At 44.3% G+C, this 25,499-nt stretch overlaps 1 protein-coding gene across 3 annotated transcripts in view; it reads left to right on the top strand.

Annotated features, from left to right (window-relative positions):
* LOC147701882 (sulfotransferase 2B1-like) overlaps window positions 1-25,499 on the top strand; it is a 365,039-nt gene that overhangs the window by 206,638 nt on the left and 132,902 nt on the right. The gene's annotated exons all lie outside the window — the stretch shown is intronic.

Raw genomic sequence — 25,499 nt, forward strand, 5'->3', positions numbered from 1 at the left:
AAAGTGCATTTTTCAAAGTTTTTGCAAATTAGCATGAAGTTGTACTTCATGGTAATTTGCATGCCCTATTAGCGAATTCGCTATTTTTGATACTTTCATGCATTGCATTTAAGGAATCTCAATTAGAGATTCCTTAAATACAAACAATCGCAATTTAGCGAATTCTCTATTTGCGATTTTTGCATTTGGGATGATGCATCCCAAATGCAAAAAATGCACTCGCAAAGGGCCAGATTCTGAGAATCTGGCCCTTTTGCGAGCGCATTTCGCTTGATGCATCTGGCCCTATATGCATAGTCCTTAGGAGTTTGAAACACTGCAGGCCCTAAAGCCTGGCTCACTGCATGACTACATGTACTTATGTGTCTACAAACACATCAAGCAAGCAATAATTCTCTCTCAATTCTCCCAAATGTACACTGACTCACAGTGTGATTCTAGACAAGCAACAGTATCCCTTTCCCTTTACTGAAAGGATTGCTACATGCTACTGGAAGAGTCACTATGGATTTTCAAGAGCAGTCACAGGGTGTTTCCCGGAGTGTATGGATACTAACTAGGGAATTGTAGGCCTAAAAAAGTGTGAAGGTGCTTAGATCACTACATGCATAGTCCTTAGGAGTTTGAAGTACTGCATGCCCTAAAGCCTGGCTCACTGCATGAGCACATGTACTTATGTGTCTGCAAACACACCAAGCAACCAAATAATTCTCTCTCAATGTTCCCAAATGCACACTGACTCACAGTGTGATTCTAGACAAATAACAGTATCCCTTGCACTTTACTGAAAGGATTACTACAACCACACATACCAAACGCTTCTCTCACAATACATTACAAATGAATACAGACTCACAGTCTAATTCTACAGAAGCAACACTATTCACTAGTCTACAAGAGTTAGGATGACTGCACACATTTCAAATATTTCATTACTAAATTTGAGACTACAAGCCTGACACATTTTAAAATACATAAGCAATGACTACCTTGAAATTCTACCAAAACTTGAAAACAGCATAAGTTGTTAACCAGTACTAGAACTGCAAGCACATGAAATATGCACAGGCTTCTCTCACAACAGTTCCTAAACTTTTACAGAGACACATTGTAATTCAAGATAACCAAGACTATCTCTTGGACTTCATCAAAACACATTTACTGATCTACAAAAACGAAAGTGTCAACAGACATTTCACATATTGCATTACTGCATTTCAATGTTAAAGCCTAACTCATTTTCCAAATGCATAAGCAATGTCTATTTTATAATTCTATCAAAACTTAACATCAAAAAGTTTTAAAGCATTTATGTGTCTGCAAACACATCAAGCAACCAAATGCTTCTCTCACAATTTTCCCAAATGCACACTGAGTCTCAGTGTGATTCTAGGACATTAATTGTATAAAAAAACAAATATACCAAATACAACCTCCCTCAAAAGAATAAGTTAGCTTTGAAATTGATTTGTAGATTAAGAAGTATGTCAGTCACACACCAGATTTTCTTATACAGAATCTCTGCTCTGTGCATCGGCTAGCAAAACCAAAAGAATGGCAAGCTTTCCCTCTCATTCTCCACAAATATACATGTAAATATCAAATCACATTGCTTCCCACAATAATTCAAAAGCTAACACACATTTCTATTGGTTACACATTTCAGCCCTTTCCAAGTGACATACATTTGAACCCTACCCCCAATCTGCTCACTGCCTGTTACCATAGAAACAGTTCATGGAGCACTTAACTGAACTCATAGGTCAGAAGTTCAACACACAATATTGCAACTTCAAACAGCAAGTGTGCTTGACTATTCACAATATCAGCGTATCCTATGGAATGTTCCTTTGAAATACAACTAATAAAAAACATGCTTTCAAAAAACAGAAACATGCACCCTATTTTCGAGGTTAAAATGACCTCAAACACTCAATCATTTCTTTTCTTTTTTCAAAACTGCATTTCTTCCACCATTTTAGAAAAATATCACTTCTCAAACTGCCATTTCACATACAGAGACCATCTGAGTGCATCCAGACCTCCCTTCAAGATGCTTAGAGTGTGGATTGTGGGACACAGCCATATTTTCTGGAGCCAAAGGTATGCGGAAAACAGAAACATGGACAAAGACTTAGCTTTACCAAATGTGGACATTTATTGGATTGGACAGAGAGGGTTAAAGTGACTCCAATTGATGCCACTGGTTAAATCCTTTTTGCATCTCCAATTCCCTGACCTCATAATTGTGCACTGTGGTGGCAATGACCCAAGCACTTTCACTGGGGTAGGTCTGGAAATGCTTATAAAGGAAACCTTTACAGAATTGATGTCACTTTTCCCCCAAACTGCCTCTATCTATTCTAACATATGCCAAAGGCAGAAATGGAACTGGTCCAATCAATGTTGTCCGCAAATTGAGAAAGCTAGGAAACAAGTCAATAAATCTGTTTCTACTTTTCTCCGAGATTATAGAATGGGGTCCATTTACCACAATAATCTGCGTTTCATTTTTGGATGGCATCTATAGGAGAGATGGTGTACATTTTACAGATGAGGGTAACAGAGTGTTCCTCTTGAACTTTAGACTCTGCATAGGTACCTACTTGTAGGTAACAAAATATCTCAATAAACACAAGGGCCCTTTCTAAAGTCACCTAAGAACTAAACACAAAAGCTTGATGTATATCAAAACATTTTGGGGGGATTTTTTGCTTGGAGTCGCGCACCCAACATGTCAGAGTTGTGTACTGAATGCTTAGAAGTCGTGCACCAAACGCACCAGGGGGCCGCACTGAGCCCGCGCTGGGTGCGCGACTCCTAATTTTACCCTAAAAAAAAAATAGCCCCTATCACTAATTTCTAATACCCTAGGGACCCCAACCCTTGGGGCTTATAAAAAACATTGGGGACAGTGGGGGGAGCCCCATTGCCCCCACGGTCCAACCGTCTCTCCAAGTCCTTCGGGAGCCGGCATTGCTTTTCCACATGGGGAGCTGCTAACATGCAGCTCCCCATGTGGAAAAGCAATATAGTTTGTATTTGAAAGAGAGAGCAGGTTTCCCTGCTCTCTCTTTCAAAATCCAAATCAAATTTGCTACGGGAGGGCGGGAGCCATGAGATTCTCGCCCTCTCATAGCAAACAGCAGTGTCCCGGGAGAGGGCACCCCGGGACACTGCAGGAGCCTGCCCTGGGGCCTGGTGGTCTCCAGGGCCCTCAAGGGCTCCAGGAGGGGGGCCATGCAGCCCACCTCCCACAAGACAGAAAGCCCTGGGGGTGGTGGTCCCCAGGGCTTGGAGGGGTTGTTGAGGCCCCCCAACCACTAATTTTGCAGAGGGGGCCTTGGAGCCCCCCAACCATTTATATTATAGCCCCGGGGATGGCATCCTTTGCCCCAGGATTTACCCCCCCGGAGGCTAATTATAAAAGAAGCCCTGTTATATTTAGGTTTTTTTTACGGCAGGATCCGCGGACCCTGCGCGCACTACTGTTTTTTTAAACAAATAAAATAAGGTTTTGGGCCCTGGGGGTACTTGTGGGACCCCCTAATCAGGTCTAGAGGATCAGGATATTTCTACCCTGCCCCCTTTATACGTTTTGCACACTTGTTCCACTGACTTCTTCAGCCTCACTTCTACCGAGGCACAAAATGGCTGCCAACAGTTCCTGGTTTCGAATGTTGACAACCACTTGACAGCCAATTAGCATTCAGTGCGTGATCGGAAGGGTGCGCTCGAGGTGCTCTCCGGGTGCGTGGATCTGCCGCGGCCATAGATACATATGTACTTTAAATTGTAATTTTCTCAGAAACTACTGAACAGATGTACACCATTTAAAGACAGAAAACATGAGTTTGAACTGAGGACTACATCTTTGCCAAATTTGGTGTAATTCCGTTCAGCAGTTCGGGCTGTAGCTGCGGCTAAAGGTCCCTATGGAAAATTGCATGGGGAAAACATGTTTTGGGACCCCCCTTTTTTCTCAGCCCACGCTTCACGAATCACCCTAAGACTTCCAGGATAGGAGCGGACCGGAGCGCCCCACCAGTTTTAAATCACACACAGGCACACACACACACACACACACACATATATATATATCGAAGAGCGCCACACCTGCCCGCAAAAGGACGTTTGTGACTCAAGCAAAAAGCTTCAGGGCAGCGGCTGCAACCAGGCACTGGAGCCTGGTCAGAGTCCTCATCGCGCACAAAAGAGGCATGTGGGGAAGTCACGGAATTGAAATTCAAGGTTAATGTCAGACATCCAGCCTACAAAAACCAGAGAACCTTGCGAGTGAAATGAAACGCCCACCGATGGCAAGTATAATTATAAGAAAAAGGATTCAGCTGTGTTTGAAAGGCAAAGCGTGCTGATGTGTGCAGATGTGTTTTCCCCCGACGTGCCGAAATGCATTGGGACTGAATTACTTTACATACCAACCTTGATTAAACACCAGAAAAGTCTGTGAAGTTGTGAAGTGATTGACCTTGAAAAATATATTGAAGTAAAGAGAATTCCCAGAGGACTCCGAATTTTTACAATGCCGACACATCCTGAAACAAAAAAAAAACTAATTATAGAATGGCTAGAAAATAATACCGAATGCTCATTGAATATGATGCGGATCCCTATTAAACATGCCAAAATTGATATAGATGATATCACTATCAAGATAAATGAATTAGAAGAAAATATTAAACAACAAATAAATAAGGACAAAGCAACCAAAATGAGGAAAGAAATGGACGACAGACTTGAAAGATATGAGACCAAAATAGAAGAACGCAAAGAGCGAAAATTCAAAAGAGATGAAAAAGATTACTCGGTAGGAAGGATCCTAACATTCGCAAGAAGATTTGACCATCTAAAAAAGAACTTTCAACGTCAAAGCGTACCAAGCGCACCAGCCAGCATCAGTGGATCGGAAATAAGTGAAAACGGAGGATCTGACAGTGGAGCAAGCAACCAGGGTTTCGATTTTTTAGACGAGGTACTCCTGTGGAACATGGACAAATCCATGTCCAGAGGAGAAAGCCACGGAAGAGGATCATACCAGCCCAGAGGAAGAGGAAAAAACCCCATTACTGGACCACAAGGAAAACCAGAAGAGCCAAAAGAAAAAAGTCATATCCTCTGAGAAATCGGAAATAGAAAACCTGATAATCAATCTATCGGAGCAAACATTAACAGAAGAAGAAAGAACACTATTAAATAAAGGACTCTCATTTTGCCCCGAAAACCACTTCAATCCAACAGAAACAAGAATAGATTTATACAAATACATTCGCAAACTTAAACTTGCGAAATTTCATGCAAAACGCCCGAAACTAACGTTGAACACAGAAAATGGTGAGCCATCAGATACCAATCCGAACTGGCAGATTGAAGAAATACCTGATCTCCAGAATATATTCGGACTCCTCTACGAACAAGAATCATCAGAAATCTCAGGAACACAGCTGTTGGAAGACTTAAACATCAGAACTGACCGGAGAGTCAAAAGCGGCTTAAAGAGAAAATCTAGATTTTGTCCAACTTTGTCACCTGGCAACAGGATTGATATGTTTTCAGAAGCCGTAGCAGAGGAAATAGAGAAACTTACGGCGAAAAGGAAAGGAAATAAAAGAGAAAATCTCACCCAAAGAGAATGGAAAGGGGCGACCACTCGGTCCCCTCGAACGTATGGTAGGGGGGCCGGATCCCCCCGGGAAACCATTTTGGGCAGGGGGCGTGTCACGGCTGGTATGCCCGAAGCGGCGTAGCCGGGGCGCGCCTTTTCCCGCCCAAGAAGGATTTCAACGGTCGAGTGGTGTGGAACAAACTGCCAGCATCCTCGGACGAGCTGGGTTTGTGGACCGACTCGGCAGGGAGCGTGGGATTTGGCGCCATCTTTGGTAATCGATGGTCGGCGCAAACATGGCCGACGTGGTGGCACACCAGCGGTCTCACAGGTAACATTGGGTTTCTCGAGTTGTTCCCCATTTTTGTGGCTCTGATGGCATGGCCGGATGAGTTCAGAGATCGCTCTGTGGTGTTTTGGTCCGACAATATGACTGTTGTGGAATGTATAAATAATCAGGCAGCACGCTGCAAGTGGATATTGAGATTACTGAAGGAAATTGTACTACTTTGCTGAGACTGAACGTACAATTCAGGGCGAAGCATGTGCCAGGTGTACTGAACCAGGCGGCTGATGCACTCTCTCGTTCACACATGCAGGCTTTCAGGGGTTATCTACCTTCCGCGGACCTAGCGGCGGCACCATTTCCCGAAGCACTCTGGCTACTCAGTGCCCCGGATTACAAGACCTCGTGGCAGCAAGCCTAGCCCCCAGGACAAGGAAGGCATACGAAGGAGCGTTTCGTTCCTATTGTGCATTTTTGGGTCCGGCAGGGGGGGTCAATTGGGGTCAGGAAGAGTATGTCCTGAAGTTTCTTGTAGCACTACACAGGCCAGGCCGATCAGCGGCAACGGCCAATAGGCACCGGGCCGCCATTTCATTCATGGCGCAGGCGCATGGCATCAAGGACCCCACATCGTCCTTTTTGGTAAAGAAGGCCCTTCGTGGTTGGCAATGCCTTGAGGGTCGTAGAGTAGACGAAAGGCGCCCGATTGGGTTAGAAAGGTTGTCCCTGCTGATGTCGATACTCCCCACGACATGTTCCTCCCAGTTCGAGGCAGTGCTGTTCCGGGCCGCTTTCGCATTAGCGTTCCATGGGGCTATGCGGGTGAGCGAGCTGGTAGCAAGAAATAAGAAAGATGTAGAGGGAGGGCTGTGTCGGGATAACATTCTGATCAAGGGTGATTCAGTGGTGGTCACAATAGCCAGGTCCAAGACCGACCAGGGTGCTATGGGAGACAGTATTGTTGTCCAGCGCATGCGAGGGTCCCCCATGTGCCCGGTGAAGTGCGTTGAGGAATATTTGGCGCGAAGGGCGGATGCATGGGGGGGAAGCTTGCTGAGACACATCGACGCCACCCCACTTACAAGGTTTCAGTTTCAGCGGGTGCTAACGATGGCAATCGCAGCGGCGGGCTTGGACCCGGGCGATTTCGGGACCCATTCCTTTAGGATAGGGGCTGCTACAGAGGCTACAGCCAGGGGTCAGAGTGTTGAGAAGGTGAAACAACTGGGACGATGGTCCTCGAACTGTTATAAAAGGTATGTGCGGTTGCACATGTTATGAAGCCAATGTCATGCACTCACGCTTCTTGTCTTCTGTTTGGTTTACAGTTTCGCGAGCATGCTATGCGGGGCGGACTGTGCAGTCGACCCGGCACCTTGGGACCAGCGGTCAGAGATCACCGGCTGAGGAAAAAGTGGTGTGGGTGGTGGGCCACTCATACGTGAGGCGGGCCGGGGACGTATTCAAAGCAGGTGACGTGATTCACGCGGCTGGGGAATACGGGTACAGGGCGGGCTCTGTATTGACCATTTTCAATGTTTTGTCGAGGAACTGTTAGGGCGGACAAGGTCACCGCCGTCTGTAATCATAGTACACCTGGGAGGTAATGACTTGGTGACACTCGGTCGGCGAGTACTACTCGAGGGGGTTCTATCTACTGTTAGCTGGCTGGCGAGAAGGATCCCGGGGTGCACGATAGCATGGTCCCACATGATTCCCAGGAAGGTGTGGCGGGGGGGCCTCTCTGTGTCAGCACTGAACCATTCAGTAAAGAAGGTCAATAACAAACTTAGTAGGTTGTTTCGCTCGGCGCAGTTGCACTGTATTCCGCATGGATGTATTAGGGGGGATCACATGTATCTCGAGGATGGGTCCATTTGTCCCGGGAGGGGAATGTCTTACTCATAGGAGACTTCATAGCATGGTTAAGGGGTTTGTAAAAGCATGACCTTTAGTAGGAGTTTGTGGGGGGGCCGGATAGCCGGTCAACTATCCGGCCTGTGGCGGTAAGGTCATGATCGGTGAGCAGTAATTTCAAGGTCCCTAGAGGGGGGGCGCCACCCATTATGGATGGGAGCGCCCGGGGGGAGGCGGCCATTGGCCCCTCACACGGGGAGGCGGCACCCACTAAGTATGGGGTCGCCTAAGGGAAGGCGGTCATAGGCCCCTTCCAGGGGAGGAGGCGGCTAGATGCCCCTCCTATGAATTTCCCGGGGCCCGGATATCCGTGACGGCGGATGTGATAAGCAGTGTGGGGTGGGAGGGGGGTCCACGCTACCTTCTAGACACCTCACACGAGTCCTCGGACAACCATTAAGATGGCGTCGAGTTAAATAGGGGGCCCCCGCAAAGACAAGGGAAATTGGAGTTGGCACAGAGTTACAGTCCTCTGCGCGCCCGCCCTCACACCGTGAGGGGGGAGTTCTGGTAGTAGGGATCTGACACCGGTTGCGACCTTGCCGTTGGCCCGTAATGCTAGGATGTACAATTTTAATTTAGAAAGTATGCATTTGCAGGATGTTAGACTCGGCTAGGAAAACCTTTGTACTAGAGATTTGTTAAGGTTAGCCAATCAACGTGTCTTCATCATAATGTAATAAATGAAAATTGTACATGATATGAAACTGTTATTTTAATGTTTTAATTTTGTTTCATATTTTAATAAATACGGCCGGGAGGGTAACTCCCTCCCGTCTTCCAAAAGTTCAGAACTGCGTCCGTCTTCCCATCTTTGGGGATTGTGTTGGGAGGGGGTGACAGGCATCCCGGCCATATGGAAAGGGGCGACCACTCGATCCCCCCGAACGTATGGTAGGGGGCACGGATCCCCCCGGGAAACCATTTTGGGCGGGGGGCGTGTCACGGCTGGTATGCCCGAAGCGGCGTAGCCGGGGCGCGCCTTTTCCCGCCCAAGAAGGGTTGTCCTAGACACCTACACCATTGGCCACGCCCCGTAGGCGTACCGGAGGAGGGTACACGCCCTCCCGAAGAGGAATAAAAGGAGCAGCAATCCGAAGAAGCATCCTCTTGTTCCTGTGCTAGGAAGCTGCACCCTCTCGTTGCACGTGAGCCCTCGACGGAACAAGGAGCAATTTTGACCCACCCACCAGCCCCTTATGGCGAAGTTAGTACTGCAATAAAAAGATTTGCTTTGATAACATCTTTTCTCTCCTGGTTTAGTGGTTAATAAAAATGTCAATGTTGGTACTGCAATAAAGTGATTTGCTTCATAACATTTTTCTTCCTTAGTGGAGCGGTGTATAACAGTCTAGTTGAAGGATGTGTTGAATGTATAAGTAATAGGATAAATATTGCAATATAAAGTTGATTTTCTTTCTTAGTAGGTAAACAAACGTCGTATTTATTTTTTGGTCGGGCGGTAAGGTCATGATCGGTGAGCAGTAATTTCAAGGTCCCTAGAGGGGGGGCGCCACCCATTATGGATGGGAGCGCCCGGGGGGAGGCGGCCATTGGCCCCTCACACAGGGAGGCGCCACCCAATAAGTATGGGGTCGCCTAAGGGAAGGCGGTCATAGGCCCCTTCCAGGGGAGGAGGCGGCTAGATGCCCCTCCTACGAATTTCCCGGGGCCCGGATATCGTCGACGGCGGATGTGATAAGCAGTGTGGGGTGGGAGGGGGGTCCACGCTACCTTCTAGACACCTCACACGAGTCCTCGGACGACCATTAAGATGGCGTCGAGTTAAATAGGGGGCCCCCCGCAAAGACAAGGGAAATTGGAGTTGGCACAGAGGTACAGTCCTCTGCGCGCCCGCCCTCACACCGTGAGGGGGGAGTTCTGGTAGTAGGGATCTGACACCGGTTGCGACCTTGCCGTTGGCCCGTAATGCTAGGATGTACAATTTTAATTTAGAAAGTATGCATTTGCAGGATGTTAGACTCGGCTAGGAAAACCTTTGTACTAGAGATTTGTTAAGGTTAGCCAATCAACGTGTCTTCATCATAATGTAATAAATGAAAATTGTACATGATATGAAACTGTTATTTTAATGTTTTAATTTTGTTTCATATTTTAATAAATACGGCCGGGAGGGTAACTCCCTCCCACCTTCCAAAAGTTCAGAACTGCGTCCGTCTTCCCATCCTTGGGGATTGTGTTGGGAGGGGGTGACAGGCATCCCGGCCATAAGACAAGCTATCAAAACACTCAATGATGATGTCAATCTTACAATAAAGCCGGCGGACAAAGGGGGAAACATTGTCCTGATGAATACCAAAGACTATGTACGAGAAGCCAATCGACAACTGGACAACCGAGACAAATATTCCGAACTACAAACTAATCCGATAAATCAGATGACGCTGCAATTAAATGGACTACTACAAAAATGGCAACAAGATGGATTACTAGATGAAGAAGAAAAGAAATTTCTAATGAATGAATACCCAGTAATCCCCACGATTTATTTTCTGCCGAAAATTCATAAAACCCTTGTGAATCCACCAGGCAGACCTATTGTGGCATCAAGTCAAAGCCTCTACAAAAACATCTCTCAGTACGTAGATCTGTTCCTAGCACCGATTGCTAAAAGCATGAGTTCTTACATTAAAGACACTGGGGACTTTTTACGAATATTAAATGATATTGCATGGAGTGAGAACTACCTATTGATCACCATTGATGCAGTTTCACTGTACACATCCATCAAACATGACATTGGCTTGGGGGCATGCAACTACTTCTTAAAGCAGCGGAATATCGAAGAACGTAGACACACTGAAATGTCGAGTTGTGTTTAACGAATAATGTATTTCTATTTGACAGCCAACTGTAGAAACAAGAATGTGGAACTGCAATGGGGATTTCATTTTCACCCAACTACGCTAATGTGACCATGGGGTGGTGGGAGAAATCTATTGCATGGGATCCCATAAATCAAACAGATCTAGACAAAATAATACTGTGGGTTCGTTACATCGACGATCTGTTTTTAATTTGGAATGGTACGAAAAGTGACTTTGAGGCATACTTCAAAAAATTATGTGACAATGACATCGGACTACAGTTCACTCACACATCAGTGAACAAGAAATTGACTTCCTTGATATTAAAGTATATGTAGAAAATGAACAATTACAAACTACACTTTTCAGGAAGCAAACATCAACTAATAGTATCTTCCATGGAACTAGCTTTCATCCACAACCTCTGCTAGCTAGTATCCCGTATGGCGAATGTATTCGCATTAAAAGAAACTGCTCCAAAGAACAAGACGCTGAAAATAAAATCATGGAAACCACAACGAGACTGAGATCGAGAGGATACAGTGAAAGAATACTTGAGGAAAGCAAGAAAAAAGTTGAACTTAAAACGAGATCAATGATTATGTCTACAAAAAGAGTGAAAGATAAGTCTGATGAATCACCAAGATTTGTGACAACCTTCAGTAAGGAAAGTGGCATTATCAAGAGTAAAATTCAAAAATATTGGCATCTGATTTCAGGAGATCCTGATCTAAGAAAAATTGTAGGTGATGGACCAAAGATGAGTTACAAAAAACCGTCCTCACTGAAAGATCAACTGGTAAATAGCCAATTTAAATCTAAGAAACCCGGAAAATGTAATGCATGCAAAGCGTGCAAAATTGGCCTGAACAAAAATACCTACGATGAACCAGATGGTAAAAAAACGCTAATCGAAGGACAAATAACCTGCTCATCCACACATGTGGTCTATGTGATACAGTGTAAATGTGGATCATGCTACATTGGGAGTACAACTTGTACTCTAAAAAAACGAATATTAGAGCACATCAGAGCGGTGAAAAACAAGGACTTGGCCTATGCTACAGCTAAACACATGATATCATGTCAGAAAGGAGATTGGAAAGCAATGTCGTATTTTGGCATACATATGGTCAACCTGGGAGAACGAGGAGGCAACAGGCTACGAAAATTGCGACAAATCGAATCCAAATTTATTATTAGACTGAAAACTAAGATGCACAGAGGGATGAATTTCGATGAGGAACTTTACGTACATTTGGAATAAAAATAATGACTTAACTTAAACGTAGACTGTGATCGAACATTGCACCATGGGGTACTATACCCATATAAGAGACTACTGTTTGAAATATCGTCAAAAATTGTTATAAATATCACTCTCCATATAATAGAACCAGATGAAATGAACTGCTATATGCGCGTAAAGCAGCGCGAGAAATGACAAATGATAAAAGGTATCAGGATACTGTTAATTAATGGAGAACGAGCAAACACTGACGAGAAGAATAATGTTATGTTGAAAATGGGTACTATACCCGGTACAATAGATACTGTCTATATATGATGATAATATGAGATTGTAATCATGATGTGCGCGTAAGGCAGAGCGTGTGTATACATATTGGACTATTGAGATTTGTACATACTGTGATTACACGTTGCATTTTCATTTTGAAATGTAGCTGACTACTAGTCCCATAATGCACCCTTACTGCTAATTGGGATAAATAGTGGACATAGAAAAAAGCTCACTTACCGTGAACAAAGCCTGTGATGGCTGAAACGCGTTGGTCCGAGCTGGAGAAATAAAGTAAAGCTGTTTAAATCTTACAAACGCTGAGTGCCGCATTCTTGGAAGGAAAAAAAAAAAATATATATATATATATTTTTTTTTTTCCATATATATATATATATATAGATATATATATATATCTATATATATATATATAGATATATATATATATATCAATCTAACAAACAAAGGGTTGGAGCAAGATGCCTGCACCTGTCGTAGTCAGTGACACTTGAATAGTGTGATGGTGCTTGAGAAACCTAGGAACACAACCCTATAAGTTCCTTTTAAGGACAGAGTCCAAAACAAACAACAAAAGCTGTCGAATCAGCACCCATCTACAAAGTGTAATTTCAAATAATGTCCTTTAGAACAGTGGTAAGAGTCCGTTTCAAATGAACAGGTCCGAGCTTGGCAATCATATACTTTCAATCCTTTATTTTGATTTCACAGTAGAGAAATGATCCAAATCACAATGGATTTTCTTTTTTTCTTTTTTTCTAGCCAACGCGTTTCGTCTCTACAAATGAGACTTCTTCTATATATATGTATATTCACTGAAAAAACCATAGGTTTCACACCAGTTATAGTTAGGTGGGAATTTTGCTGACATAAAACCAATGAAATTCCCACGTTATAGTTAGTTGGACTCACTATAACTTGCGCGTGTAATGCACTGCTGATGACATCACATATTACATCACTCATGACATGGTCAGTGACATCACTCATGACATCAATAAGGTTATTTTTTCGCAATAATCTATAGCTTAGAAAGGTATGTTTTTCTAAAAATGAATCCTATATTATGAATCCTATATTGTATATTAATATTATTTTTTTTTCTTCAAAAAAGTATATATTTTTTTTATATATTTCACTCTGGAGCGCTCCCAGTGCGCGTACCTGTCAGCGCCCCGGTGCGCGTACCGGGGCGCGTCACATCAGCGCACCAACAAAAAAAAAGGAAAAAAAAGGGAGTGAGCATGAGGAATGGGGAAAAAAGAGAGTGGTGTAAAGAGAAAGAGAGCTAGAGGGAGAAACACAGAGGGACTGTGTAAGAGATAGTAAAACAGAGAAAAGGTAAAAGAGGAAGTAACTGAGAAAAGGAAAATGAATAAGGGAGCAAAAGAAGAGAAGAAAGAGGCAGAAAACTAAAGGAGAGTAAAGGATGAGGAATGAAAGGTAGTGACGGAACCAGAGAAAAGGAACAATGGTGACAGAGGGAAAGATAATAGCAGTGAGTGTAAGTAAAGAGGAGTGAAAGAGGGTGGATAAAAGTGAATAAGGGTAAGACATTGGGAGTGACAGAAAGAAAGAACAGAGAGAGTAAAGGAAGGAGTGTCAGAAAGGGACTAAGTGAAGCAGAAAACAAGGAAAGAAAGGGAGTGTGGGTCTGCAGCAGGGGCACTGAAAGAAGTTGAATGAGGTAGGAAAGTAAGGAAAAGAGAAGTAAACATGGAGGATAAGAATAAGTGAGGGAAGCAGAGTAAGAAAAAAGGGGTGAGGTAGGGTGAGAGAAAAGTAGTGAGGTTAAAACAAAGGGTGATGATAAACTACATTTTGTAATCACACTTACAATATAATTAATGAAAACTTACTTGCATCTTTAAACTACACTTTGTATCTTGAAAGACAAAAGAAAAAAAAAGTTATAATTAGTCAAATATATATTTTAAAATAGAAGAAACAGGTCAAGAGGTAAAAAATCTAAAAAAGTTTACTAAGAAATAAAGCAATAGGGAAGGATACAAAAACAGAAATAAAGTAATGTAGAAAGAGAAAAAAGAGGGAAAAAGAAATAGAAAGAGAACAAATTACTGAAGATAAGTAAGATACTAAAAGAATGCGAGATACCAAAACGAAATCAGGAAAGATTTCAATACACTGAAACCAAGACTGGCATTGAAAATCACAACAATAAATTTAAATTTAAAAATTAAAAATTGTTTGAGACATTATTCTTTTTTATGTGTAAATTATGAAATAGTATCAAAATAGATATAATATAAAGTGAGACTTATAATATACTGTGCAACTTTTTTGCGCTACATAAAAAGTTTGCTCATAGTTACTTCCTTCCTCCCACTATATATCTCCAATGTGTATTTAACATCTCTTTATCATCTCCTGCCTCCATATTGTTTCTGCTTTCCTGACAGACTATGGTATGAGTTCCATATACCACAATAACTTCTGTAACAACATGCAAGTTATCTACAAAGGAGACAGTGTATATTAAATTTTAGACTCTGCATTGGTACCTACATGTTGGTACCTAAATAAAAAAAAACAAAAAAAGCCAACAAAAAGAACAATTAATAAACATACAATATTTGAAAAGTCTATCATTCTTTTTTCCCCATAGTACGCTCCCCAGTCCGCTTCCCGTTTCAGGGAAGGACCGGAGCTCGACGAGGCCATTTTGAGGAAATTTTCTGGCAGATTCGTCAACCGGCGCCAAATTTTTGAAATAGAATTTTGAGATTTAACATTGAAAAAAATCCTAACTATAACTACCTACCTATATACATATATATATATATATATATATATATATATATATATATATATATATATATATATATATATATATATATATATATATATATATATATTTATGTGTGTGTGTGTGACACACACGCACACACATATATATATATGTGTGTGTGTGTGTGTGTGCGTGTTGGTGTGTGCGGGTGTGTGTGTGTGTGCCTGTGTGTTTCAAAACAGGTGGGGTGCTCCGGTCCGCACCTATCCTGGAAGTCTTATATATATATATATTCACTGAAAAAACCATAGGTTATAGACCATATATAGTTAGGAATTCGCATTTACAAAACCTTATTTTACTCACACAAAACCATTGAAATTCCATATATAGTTAGTTGCACTAACTATATATCGCGCACCCGCAATCCACTGCTGATGATGTCACATATTACATCATTCATGACATGGTCAGTGACATCACTGATGACATCACTGATGACATCTCAAATGACATCACTGTCTGGATGAAGGATTTAGTAGGTGCATGACTGACTGTATGAGTGAGTGATTAAATGTGTCTCACTGAGTGCATGGGTTAGTGACTAAACTGTCTTAATTTGTGCATCATTATGTCTGTTGTTCTGTAAACTGTTGCATGTGTTGATAAGTAGCTATATGAGTAACTATATGGGTTATTGATTGGTTGCCCAAGTATTTGTATGGGAGACTGAGTGTGTGTGGGGGTGGCTGGGAGGTGTATGACTCTGTGCATAGATGTGTGAGCAGTTGATTCACTAGATGTATGGTTTCAAAAGTGCATGTGGAAACAGCTGTATGGGCGGTTGACTGTGTGCATGAGTGTATTGGTGAGTGAATGGATATCTCAGTGCTACATATCAAAGTAAGTACATATGTAAAACACAGTACATGTGAGAGTTGACATATATAAATAACTGTGCATAAGAGCCAGTGAATGTGTGAGCGGCTGTATGGATCATTGTGAACTTGTATCAGGGATTGTATAAGAGAGTAAATATGTGTTAGTATATGTTTGAATAAGTAAAGTTTGTATAACTGTATAGTTGAGGAAATGGAGGTGTGATTGATTCTTTGCATGACTGACTAGGTGTGTGAGTAACTCCATGGATGAGTGACAGTCTGTGAGTGTCTGTTTACACTGATTGTATCTAAGGTTATATTAGAGTCTGAAGAGGTTCATCGTATTATCACATGAATGATAGCATCAGTGATGTGATCAGTAATGTCAAATGAGATGTCATCAGTGATGTCATCAGTGATGTCATTTGAGATGTCATCAGTGATGTCATTTGAGATGTCATCAGTGATGTCATCAGTGATGTCACTGACCATGTCATGAATGATGTAATATGTGACATCATCAGCAGTGGATTGCGGGTGCGCGATATATAGTTAGTGCAACTAACTATATATGGAATTTCAATGGTTTTATGCGAGTAAAATAAGGTTTTGTAAATGCTAATCCCTAACTATATATGGGCTAAAACCTATGGTTTTTTCATTGAATTTCAATGGTTTTTTAATAACAAATATCAAAAGCTGTCAAATGTCAAGTACGTGATAGGTAAAAACATTTTCGTGTTTATGCACGCTGATGTGCTTTAAACGCTGCCCCCCCCCTCTTTTCTCTTAGAAGTACTCTCTCTTTGCAGATAGTGAAGGGTAGTTAACGCAGGCCTTTGCCCCCGTTGTAATCCGTCATGCCTGCTTGTCTCTCCATTTGATTGATTGTTATCCAAGCATTTACTATTTTAGAATTTATTCTCTTTGGTTCATTCTCTATTTACTAACAAGCACAAAGCCGCAATACTCTGTTTAGTCTTTGCAGATAGTGAAAAATCGTGTAAAAAAAAAAAACAAAATCGAGCAAAATCAGTAGGCCACTAATGGGATCTCTTTTTGACCTCGCTAAAATAGAAAAATTAGGAACAACCCTTCATGAGAAATACGAAACTAGTGAGATGAACTGAGCTCCACACCATGATGGCTGCAAGACAGCTCGGCTCCGCCACCCAACCCGCCCAAAATAACGATAAACTCTATGCAAATATTATAAATATATACAACACACCAGCAAAGTAACAGGGTAAAACATTTTATTAAATAACTATTTACATAACTATTTTATACTTTTTGTTGCCTGATCCGGCTAGCTCAATCGATCGAGCATGAAACTCATGCACTCTGATAGCAAGCGTTGCTGCTGATGCTATGCAAACAAAAACTGGTTTTCAGTTTGTACATTCTTCAAGATTTTTCATCCAAGGCTGGTTGAGAGTTTGTAGAACGATGGCTTCAGATTTTCAACATACGGTGTGGTGGCGCGGACTGGGAGGGTGCGCTTGACTTCTGCCCCCTCCCCAAGTCGTGTTGCCCTGGCGTGGCCTAAGATCGCCCCCGACATAGGCGGCCGGCTCCCGGGGTCCTGCGGAACTTTTTGCCTTTTGATGACTCTTCCATTCTGGACCTTATCCCACAATCCGTTTGTTCTGAAGACACGCTGTAGTGGGGCGCCCCTTTACCGTTTCAGTTGCCATTCCGCCCGCTTTTGCTACACTGTGCCTCTTCCGCCATTCAGCTGTTTACCGCCCGCTCTTGCGACTACAGCGTCTCGCTCACCATGTAGTTGAGTTGCTCCCGCTCTTGCGATGCAACTATAGGCGGCTGCCACAGGACTCTCAAAATGGCGGCCGCCTCTTCAGATTTGGGCGTGGTCCACTAAAATGGCCATGGGACACATTGGAACGCGGACGCTTGTCTGCTAGGGCTTGGGCCCCATTCTCGAAAGCGTCCACTGAGCCTTGAAGATTCTACAAAAGTCTTAGGGGCCCCGACTCCCGCAGGCTTCTGGTGGGGAGCGGCTGCCATGATTGCTCGTGGAATGGCCACGACTGAGATACGAGATGGTGGTGCTCTCATGCTAACGCCAGCTTCAGTCTGAAACATCCAGAAACACTGTAGACTACCAATTCGATCAGTTCCGGTAGCGCCCCAACGTGACCCAGTAGGGAAGAACTTGCCCTCCCCTCTTTGACTGATGGTTCTTGTTGCCTGTCCCTTCTGTTGTCATTTAACAGAACTTTTTAGACTGCTGAAAGGGGTTGTGTTCCGACCGCTGGTTGGTGGAGACATTTTGACTATATTCTGGGCCTACGTTGTCGCGTAATGCGTTATATGACACGCCGCGTTAGCGCACCCGGAAGTACTCCAGTGCGCGAAGCGCAGCTTCCCGGAAGGGATCCGGGGCGCAGCGCGCAGCGCGTAACGTAAGCATAACAGGTCATGTGACTTGTTAATAAAACTTTTCATTGGTTCATTTTACTTTTGTTATTCTAATGATGAAAGGCTTGGTCATATGACCTAAAAATTACGCTTTTTATTGCTTTCGAACATTATTTTTTCTTAAACATATATATTATAATGTTCCAGGCTAATGTATTTTCCCGGAAAATTTACAACTGTCCTGCAAGTAAAATATATTCCTTTTTCTAGAAAAAGGGCGTTTCTTCGTCCCGTGATGGAGCCGTTGAGCAAAAGATGCTCGGCCTGCTGTCTTAGTCGCCGATACGCCTGAATATCAGATTCTTATCGATCACTTTACGTTGCAGGAGTAAAAAACACAACAGCCCTTGACCATTTATCTTTACTGCGTTCCTGCGTATTATACCTTTTATCCGTCATGTAATTGGACTGCTTTATTTCACTTGCCTTTTACTGATTCGAAAACAGTGACTAAAATTAAAAACTTTACCAATGTAAATACTACTACCATGTTTTGTTTTAAAAACCTTTATTGTGAAAATGTCAGTATACAAATACGGGCCTATAACCACGTGGGCCGGCCACGGAGCAAACTGGAATCGTATATGATGAGGAGACATTTACACTGTAGAGGAACGCCTCGAGCGGGCCATTAGGTTGCAAGAACTAAGGTGTCTAACAGTTGCGGAATCGGTGGACGTACATTTTGTAATTAAAATACGACAGGGCCACTTACAATAAAATTATCTAGATATACATTTGCGGGCAAGTACCATGGGTGACGTTAATTCGAACTTTCAATAGTACAGTAATCAATAACACATCAGAACTTAATATCAATAGGGATGTCGAAATATTCAATCAATTCTCATTCCCGCCCGCCATGTGCTTCAAAACTGCATACGTATCTCGTGATATCAAGGTTGTGCAACCAGTACACAACAAGAAGTTACGAGTCCCATTTATACCGACGCCATTTTGGGCGAGGCCGGGCAGGTCCAGGATATAGTCAAAATGTCTCCACCAACCAGCGGTCGGACCAGAACCCCTTTCGCAGTCAAAAAAGGTTCAGTTAAATGACAACAGAAGAGATAGGCAACAAGACCAACAGTCAAAAGAGGGGAGGGCAAGATCTAAAGCCATTGTTCTACAAACTCTCAAGCAGACTTGGATGGAAAAATCCTGAAGAATGTACAAACTGATAACCATTTTTTGTCTGTATAGCATCACCAGCAACGCTTGAGTCAGCTTTGTGTGAAGCCGCCATTTTGATTCAATCAATAGCGTCCCCCTGCACACATTCAGGGACTTGGTCGTGTCTAAAGGTCAAATGAATTGTGGGACAAGATGCAGAAAGGAAAAGGAAAAAAGTTCCGCCGGACATTGGGACTTTCGGCGCAGCATTGTAGGATGGCCACACCAGTGCGGCAACTTGCTAGACACCACCTCGGTGCCATCCAGATCTCAGCGCGTTGTGCTTCCTTTGGCCTACTGTAGCCGCAAGTGCGGACGCAACTCAGCTGGATAGCGAGTGAAACACCAAGGGGCGCCCCACTGCAGCCGAGGAGCCTCCATCTTGGGGGCGACGCACAGCATCACATTGCTTTCTCAAACAGCCCCCACTGACTGACGCGACCTCACAGGCCAACGGGGCGCCCCACGCCGACTTTCGGCGCAGCATTGTAGGATGGCCACACCAGTGCGGCAACTTGCTGGACACCACCTCGATGCCATCCGGATCTTGGCGCGTTGTGCTGCCTTCGGCCTACTGTAGCAGCAAGTGCGGGCGCAACTCTGCTGGACGGCGAGTGACAAGATAAGGGGCGCCGCACTGCACATCAGGTGCCTCCACCTGGGGAGGCGAGAGAGGCCAGTTTGCGCCACCTCCCCCCCCCCAGGCACCCCACGCCGACTTTCGGCGCAGCATTGCAGGTTGGCCACACCAGTGCAACTTGCTGGACACCACCTCGATGCCATCCGGATCTCGGCGCGTTGTGCTGCCTTCGGCCTATTCGCACATTGGTCCGCTACTGACGCCGCCTCACGTGCCAACGGATTTTCCACGCTTTTTATAGCAGCGCGTAACGTAAGCATAACAGGTCATGTGACTTCTTTATAAAACTTTTCATTGGTTCATTTTACTTTTGGTTTCCTAATGATGGAAGGCTTGATCATATGACCTAAAAATAACACTTTTCATTGGATTAAAACATTTTTTTTCCCAAACGATGAAAGCCCCACGTTGTTTCTAGATGTTTCAGACTGAAGCTGGCGTCAGCCTGAGAGCACCACCATCTCGTGGCTCCGTCGTGGTCATTCCGCGAGCAATCATGGCAGCCGCTCCTCACCGGAAGCCTGTAGGAGTCGGGAGCCCCCAAGACTTTTGTAAAATCTTCAAGGCTCAGGGGACGTCCGAGTTCCAAGGTGTCCCAGGGCCATTTTAGTGGACCAGGCCCAAATCCGAAGAGCCGTCCCCCATTTTAAGAGTCCCGTGGCAGCCGCCTATCGCTGCACCGCAAGAGTGGGCGCAACTCAACTACATGGTGAGCGAGACGCTGTAGCCGCAAGAGCGGGCGATAAACAGCCGAATGGCGGAAGAGGCACAGTGTAGCAAAAGCGGGCGGAATGGCAACTGAAACGGTAAAAGGGGCGCCCCAGTACAGCCGACGAGCCTCCACCTGGGGAGACCCGTTCACGCCGCCTCATGGGGCGCCCCCCCCCCCCCCCCCCCAGGGGCGCCCCACGCCGTTTTTCGGAGCAGCATTGTAGGATGCCAAAACCAGTGCGACAACTTACTGGACATCACCTGGGTGCCATCCACATCTCAGCGCGTTCTGCTGCCTTGGGACTATTCGCATAACAGACCGCTACTGACAAGGCCTCCCCGCGCACCCCTTGGGACGCCCCACTCCGTTTTTCGGAGCTGCATTGTAGGATACCAAAAACCAGTGCGGCACCCAGGTAACATCACCTGGGTGCCGTCCAGAACTCAGCACGTTGTGCTGCCTTGGGACTATTCGCACAAAACACAGCTACTGACCATTGTTGCTTCTTTTTTCAAAAAAATGTTTAAATGTATTTCCTGTTTTTGTTGCGTTCTATATATTAAAAAGTTATTAAAGTGTTATAATCCTACTTTGTTGGAGTGCTATATATTTATAATGTGACACATTATTGTAAAAACTTTGATGTACAAAGAGGCATCCCTGGAATCTTCCGCTTCAGGCTCGGTCCCACACACCCTCACAGTGAGAATCCCCTCCCCAAGCACAATACAGGATGGTTATCAGATAGTAGGAACGCGTGTGGTGTGACGGATCTCATCGGATGGGGGCCTTGATCTACTGTAACTCCTTTGAAGAGGGGTGATTCTCTACAGCTGGGGCCATAAACTACATCTGCAGGGCTAGGTGATAGCCTGGGACCGGCCTGAACAATCGGACACAGAGGAAGAGGAGTGTCAGAGGGTGCGGTAGTTAATAGGGTGAAAGGGTGGTGTCGGGCGGGCACAGGGTGTGATTCTCAGGGAAGAGCAGCGCACATGGGAGGAGGTTTCTGGCCCATGCATGAGAGAGAGAGCGGGGGTGACCAGTGCGTGGGGGAGATGCTTGCGAGGGTGGGGAGCCATGCTGAGGATCGGCGGCGTGCAGAGAGTGGGTCTGGTCAAGGCATCTAAAATGGCTGCCGTGCTCAACAAAAGTGTGGCATTGCAAAAAAGACAAGATGGCGCAGACAATGTTTATCAATAAGGATTAATTTATAACAATTATTTAAAACAAAATATTTACTCGCAGTGACAAAATGGCGGTCAACAGTTCCTGATTTCCATCGAATCGAACGTTAACAGACGTCACGCAACAAAAAAAGAAAAAACGCTCACGCACAGCCGCTGGAAGACATGTATCAACATATATGAGCCTCCTCAGCCACCCTCAGAAAACAAAAGGGGTCAGGATACGTCTCCCGTACCCCCTTATACCTAGTAATTTAATAAAATCGAAACACAAAATGGCGAATTCACGTTTCGCTACCAGTTTGCGACCCGGTTCGCAAACCGAGAAGCGCTTCTACCGCGAAAAATCAAATTTTTATTATTTGCCCCACGGGACCCTTTAATAACCCCAACATCATTCCTAGGGGGTCAAGAGGGGTCTACCTAGCCCCCTTTCATTAAATTTCCCCTTAGTTTTTCTCCTCCTCTTGTCTCTCGATCCTACCGACAGACAAGATGGCGGCCGCACCGGACTGTTTAGAATGTTGACAGACACCGGAGAGCCAATCAGCTTCGCTACGCAAAGCTCCGTTACGCGAAAAGTACGCGATCTGGAGCGCTATCTGGGACGCTGTCACAGATATACCTGTTTTTTAAACGTTAATTTCTCAAAATCCACTGGAGCACATATATTGAGACCCAGCAAAGGCACATCGGGCTAACAGTCCCTATAATTTTGCCAAGTTTCGTGCAAATCCATTCAGCCGTTAGTTTGCGACCCGGTTCGCGAACCGAGAACCGCTTCTACCGTGAAAAATCAAATTTTTTTTATTTTCCCCACGGGACCCTTTAATAACCCCAACATCATTCCTAGGGGGTCAAGAGGGGTCTACCTTGCCCCCTTTCATTAAATTCCCCCTTCGTTTTTCACCTCTTCTTGTCTCTCGATCCTACCGAGAGACAAGATGGCGGCCGCTCCGGACTGTTTAGAATGTTGACAGACACCGGAGAGCCAATCAGCATCGCTTCGCAAAGCTCCGTGACGCGAAAAGTACGCGATCTGGAGCGCTATCTGGGACGCTGTCACAGATATATAAATTTTTTAAAACGTTAATTTCTCAAAATCCACTGGAGCACATATATTGAGACCCAGCAAAGGCACATCGGGCTAACAGTCCCTACAATTTTGCCAAGTTTTGTGTAAATCCATTCAGCCGTTCGAGCTAAAAGTGAGGCTAAACGCCCTATGGAAATTAACATGGGAAAAACGCGTTTTGGGACCCCCCTTTTTTCTCGGCCCCCCCCTTGACGAACTCCCCCCAAATTTTGAGGGGCTGCTCAGTAACAAAATGTGCCATTTTCCTGAAAATTTCAGCCGATTCCGTCCACAAACGCCAAAGTTATTAGACATAGAATTTTCAAAAGTTCCATAGAGAAATAATCCTAACTATATATACCTACTGGCTATCGCCAGTATATATATACATATATATATATATATATATATATATATATATATATATATATATATATATATATATATATATATATATATAAATATATATATGTGTGTGTGTGTGTGTGTGTGTGTGTGTGTGTGTGTGTGTACCTGCATCTGCATGTGTTATTTCTATAGCTGAAATTAGCCAAAGGGCAGAGGAGCACTGTCCGTGGTCAAAGAAAAGCCTACAGTCTTTGAGTATAAAAGAGGTATCTGGTTTGAGGACAGATCATGCCTTTATATATAGTGTTCTGTAAATAGGTGTATCTTCAACTCTTTCCAGAATTAGCGCACGGTTGGGCTTGTCCTGATCCTGTTGTTCCAGATTCTATATGCAACAATGGAAAAGGCCAGCTGCCTCATTCTTTTTCTTTTTTACATTTCTTAGCCTGCAGGGAGAATATGTCCTGGCTGCCTGTGTGTCCAGAACCATCCGAGATGGGGAATTTGTGTGCAACATTAATGGGTTGCTGATAGTGATGGCTTTTAGAATGATGCAGCTTTCAAACATTGTGCAGGGTGGCAAGGGGAGTCAACGTTGTACTATAAGGATTGAGGTGATGTGATCACATGTCTTTAGGCCTCGATGAGAGAAGTCTGGCAGTGTGTAGAATACCCTGCTGTGGTCCCACTGTTGCATATGGGAGGCTATGCAGCAGTGAATAGCAGTTCTGAACTCACTTTCTAGGAGAAACAGTTTAACTTTCATTGCACAAGACAACTGACATCTTTATTTTTTGACACTGTGTTCCTTGAGGTTTAGGTTGGTGTCCAGAGGAAGTTCAAGTGACTTGGCTTTCAGTGAAAGTTTGGGTTTGAGGTTGGTATGAACGGTTTGTTGTTCTTGGCAAATAACAAACATTTTATCATGGTTTGGTTGAGCTTTAGGTAATGATAGTCAACCATGTCTGGATGATGTGTAGGCAGTGTTTGAGGCTGTCAAATTTATCAAAATAACTCTTTTTGACAAACGAGAATCCTAGTTTTAGTTTCAAATGTATTTTTATTGAATATGTCAACAAGCACATATCTAGACATCTCTGCAAGAGGTACAGGCAAGCGGCATAAATAGCGGGCGGGACAGATTAGCATGTCTTCCCTATCATGAAGGAACAAGCAAGAGAAATATGCCAGAGGAGCATTGCGACGTCGTAAGTGTGGAACAGCTGCTGAGCAATTAAAGGACATGAGAAGAACAACAACAACCAAAAACTCCCCGCCCCCCCCGGGTCCCCCACCCCCCACCCCGACCAGTGTGCTCTGAAGTGTCAGTGGGATCACCAATGCGCCAGGAAGGATTAGTGTGGCTGTCCGGGAAGTCACCGAGAGTCGTCAGTGGCATTGGTAAGACGTAGGACTCGAAGATACTTAGGGCATGTGATTTCATTGAACTCCTTGGATAGGAGGGTCAGTAAAGGAAGCCACGTCTTCCGAAAGGCTTCGGTAGAGTTAGTGAGTGTTGCCTGGATGGGCTCCATCCCAAGGGTGAACCAAAGCTTATGAAGCCATCCTGTATGTGTAGACGTAGTTGTGGATCCCCACAGTGATAGAATGTGCTGCGTGGCCGCTTGCATGGCGATGCCCATTTGCCGACCCCTCAGTGATTTTAAGGGAAAAGTTAGTGCATTAGGCAGACCCAACAGAGCGTATGCAGGAAATCTCAGGACTTCCGTCTCGAAGGTGGAGGACTACTTTCCAGAAGTCTCCGAGTATCGAGCATTCCTAAAGGATGTGGGTCAGAGTGCCCTTTTCCCCACATCCCATCCAGCACTGGATTTCCCTTGTGTAGCCGAGCTGGGGTGAGGTGGCAGTACATAGCTAATTTTACTGCTGATTCCCTCGCTGTGGTGTTGCGTGTGGTGTGTGAGGCCCTATAATAGATGTATCCCCATTCTTTGAATGTCAGAGCCCTACCTAATTCAGCCTCCCAACGTTTCTGGCTTGGTGTTTTGACCGGGGCGTGTGGTGGTGTGAGCATTTTGTAGAGTTCAGAAATGAGGTGTTTATCCGTATCTTTAGTAAGCAGCCATTTTTCGAAGGCCGA

This window comes from Lissotriton vulgaris, chromosome 7 (assembly GCF_964263255.1).
Source record: "Lissotriton vulgaris chromosome 7, aLisVul1.2, whole genome shotgun sequence".
Lineage (NCBI taxonomy): Eukaryota > Metazoa > Chordata > Amphibia > Caudata > Salamandridae > Lissotriton > Lissotriton vulgaris.